General features: G+C 48.7%; 1 pseudogene; it reads right to left on the bottom strand.

Moving 5' to 3' along the window:
• Positions 1–37: 37 nt before the first annotated feature.
• LOC119292893 overlaps positions 38–3,644 on the bottom strand; it is a 5,744-nt pseudogene continuing 2,137 nt past the window's right edge.

The following is a 3,644-nucleotide window of genomic DNA, read 5'->3' as shown; positions in this document are numbered from 1 at the left end:
CAGCCGAAGGAGAGAGTGGGGCGTCAGTCGGCGCCGGTCAGACAATCAACCAAGCATCAGCTGCGTGCTTCAACAGGCGGGGGAGCCGAACACGCCAGAGGACCGCGTCTTCTCTACAAGCTGTAACACCCCAAGAATTTAACCAGATTTTTGATAATAAAATTTTGCCAAGAATTAAAATTTTTGCCTGCAAGAATATTTCTGTTGATTTCAGAACCTTTCTTTTAATATTAAGGAGTTTTTCCCAAGTGGAGCTTTCCAAAATATATTGGACTTCTATGCTCTCTGTATAACATTTTCTTAATCAGTGGATTTATTTATTAAATTATTCCACCCTGAGCTATAATCATTAAAATGACTTGCTTTAAGTTTTGGAGCTCTGTTTGAACTACAACCATTTGATAACTTTAACTAAAAATCCAACCAAAATTTGGAGATGTCATGTGATGCCCCTAAATCACTTTTGTGCAATAATATATTTATTTCATTGCATATTTTGAAGGTTACACCTGTTTTTCAAATCTGTTCCAGTGGACACTTTTGCACTATAGCCTAATTAAATATCCCCCTAGAGCCTCCACCAAATTTATGGGATGTCATTGGTAGCAGGCCATCCAACTTTATGCAAAAACATAGTGTTGTTCTTTGGAAAAATTTAGTGCACCAACCTCTTTTTCATTCTGGACCAGACTTGTGTTTTCTACTGCAATCCCATTCATTCTTGCTCAAGTGACCTTGTGCTTTCTCATGCTTGTAGTCAACCCTGCAAAACCCCTAAGTCCAGGAGCTTGCACTCTTTGGAACACTTTTGGTCCATGTAATGATGCCATCTTCTCCCTGTCCAGAATTATAGTTTTGCAAAACTTGCACTAGCAAGTTTCTCCTTTTGGCAAACTAACCTCACCACCCCCTCTTTTTTCTAAAGAGACCCCACTCTGGGAGATTTGGCCACCCCAAGAACTACCTAGGTGCCCTTGGCATTTTGTCAAACACCCTGAGTGCATAGCCAGATTTGGCATGACTTCAAGTTTACATTGTGAACTTGAGCCCCTGACCTATTCAGCATGTCCCATGGATCTGCCCTAGCCTATAACCCCACTCTGCTAACCCTCTTGTAGTTTGGAACCCCCTAGCATGCCATAGCATTTCATCGAGCACGTTCCGTGCGTGCTCTGGGCGCGCCCAGAGCGTGAGTTTGGCACGCACGTGCGCCCGAGCCGCCGCGTCACGCCCCACACTCACTCCGGCCCGTGACCGACCGCAGCCAGCACGTCGTGTCCCCTGCTGCACCCCACGAGCCCCGCAGCTCTCGCCACGTCTCCGGCAGGCCAGCCGCTAGCCGCCACCGCCGCCCGACAGCTCCTGCGCTAGCCAGCACCGCCCATGCCATCTCCTCTCGCCAGCTCGCCCTTGGAGCAGTAGCCGCTCGTCCGCTAGCTCCTGCCGCCATCCCCAGCCTCGCCACGATGCCCTGCAGCTACAAAAGATGGTCGCCGGCGCCCTTATCTGCGGCCGCCGCCGAACCGCCTCGACTCGCCTATTTAAGGGAGCCCCGAGCCCGTTCCCGCACACAGGCAGCCTTAGGTCACCCCAATGGCGCTCCCCTAGCCCGCAATCGACCCGGAGAGGTTCTCTTCCCTGTCTCCGGCAACTCCTGCCACTGCCACTGCCCCAGCCACTCCGGCACCATCAGGGCCTCCCCCTCTCCACTCTCTCCACCAGGAGCCTTCTCTTCCTCCCGTGAACCTTTCCCCTACTCGATTTTGATCGGGAACCACCGCGGCCACAAAAACACTTTGCTCCCGAGGCCTCCTCCGCCGCGAAGCTCACCGTCGGCGACTCCCTCCACCCCCGCCGACCCAGCGACCACCGGGAGGACCGCCCCGGTCTTGCGAATCCACCTCGACTCTCTGGAGCCCGCGGGGAGCAGCCATTCGCCGGCGTCGATCGCCATCGCCTCGCCTCTGTTCGGGCGAAGGAAGAAGAAGGAGGGATGGACTGGTCAAACCTGACCAGTGGGCCCCCTGGACCCACTGTCAGTGACCCCGCCCCAGTCCACGTGGGTTAAGTGGAAGCGCATTTCCATATTACGCCTTCGACGTGTACGTGCATATTCGAAACGTTTTCTTTTCTGTTTTTATTTAAATAACAGATTTTTGACCAAACTTTGACCGGTTGTATCTTATTAAATACAACTCCAAATAAATTAATTCTTTTTCCTACCTCTCTCAAATATTGTCTAGTTTATTTTAAGATTTGTTTGAAAAAAATTCAAAACAACTTTTTGTGCTGTTTTGTTTTTGTGTGTTAATTCATATATATTCTTTCAAATAGGATTTTTGAAGATTTCAAGATGTTTTGGAATGCACCCTGCTTTCCCATGACCTGAAGGCAAGCATTCTGAACCCTGGTGAAATTTTTATGTGTGTTGTTTGACTCGGTGACAACACCACCCCGACACGAGCATACGTCATTTTATGTGAGGATGTGGTCCTGCTCACGAGTGAAGAATTATGATTTTTATGCTGATGGAGTTGACATGATTTGTGATGGAAATCACCGTCATACGCCTTTTATGCATACCAGAAAGGAAGCCGGGAAGGCCTCTGTCTTGGGTAGACACGGTCTTGTCCCTAGTCCTCCGTCGAGACGGTCGTGTCCGGTATGGCATGAGGGGGTATGTCGCGTGGTGTTTCTATCTGTTGGTTGATGTATATGTATTGTTATGCTAATCTTGCAGGAAATATTTGAACCTCCTGAGTCGACCGTAGATCGAGTCTTGTGCCAGTAACCCCATACTTGCTTCGCACTACCACTCGTCTCTACAACAAGTAGGGTACGGTTCAGTAAGTTGTCAACCCCTTTCCTAGCACACACCGTACAGAGAGGCCATGGTGGAAGATACTGGAGGCATCCGGTAGTCATGCCACCGGGTCCGGGAGCATGGGTGTTTCGGTTGTAGCTGAAGGGGGTAGCTCCCCAGTTTGCGCGCGGTATAAATTTTGTGATCCCATGTTACGTCGAGGTTGTAGCCTCCCCACTTAGAGTTTTGCTTGACAAGTGTCGTGGGTGATTCCAGGCACATGTGAGTTGAGCTGGTGTGTGCAAGTTAGGTGTGTTTTCAACTAAAAGACCATAGATGGAATTAGTCTTGAGGACTAAAGGAATCCATTACTTGTGGGTAAAGAGTACACCCTCTGCAGAGATTAAACCTATTCGAATAGCCGTGTCCATGATTAAGGATTACAGTCTGGGATGGGTCAAGCGTCGGTCTTAGTGTCGGTCTTTAGAGGTGAAACTGTTAAACCGGAACTGGAAACACAACTTGTGGTTTGTGATATTTATGATTATTATTTTTGTTGTGGACTAACCCGTGATATTATTAGTATTATTGAATATCCCTGGGATGGTTCTACCTCCTGGATATTCACTGTGATTTCTTTTAAAGCCCTTTATGTGGTGTCGCTAAGACGCCCGACTGTGGCATTTCTTTTAAAGCCCTTTATGTGGTGTCGCTAAGACGCCCGACTGTGGCATTTCTTTTAAAGCCTTTTATGTGGTGTCGCTAAGACGCCCGACTGCGGCATTTCTTTTAAAGCTCTTTATGTGGTGTCACTAAGACGCCCGACTGTGGCATTTCTTTT

The sequence above is a fragment of the Triticum dicoccoides genome, chromosome 4B (assembly GCF_002162155.2).
Source record: "Triticum dicoccoides isolate Atlit2015 ecotype Zavitan chromosome 4B, WEW_v2.0, whole genome shotgun sequence".
NCBI classification, from domain to species: domain Eukaryota; kingdom Viridiplantae; phylum Streptophyta; class Magnoliopsida; order Poales; family Poaceae; genus Triticum; species Triticum dicoccoides.
The sequence above is the reverse complement of the archived record's forward strand: the minus strand, read 5'-3'. Positions and strand labels throughout refer to the sequence as shown.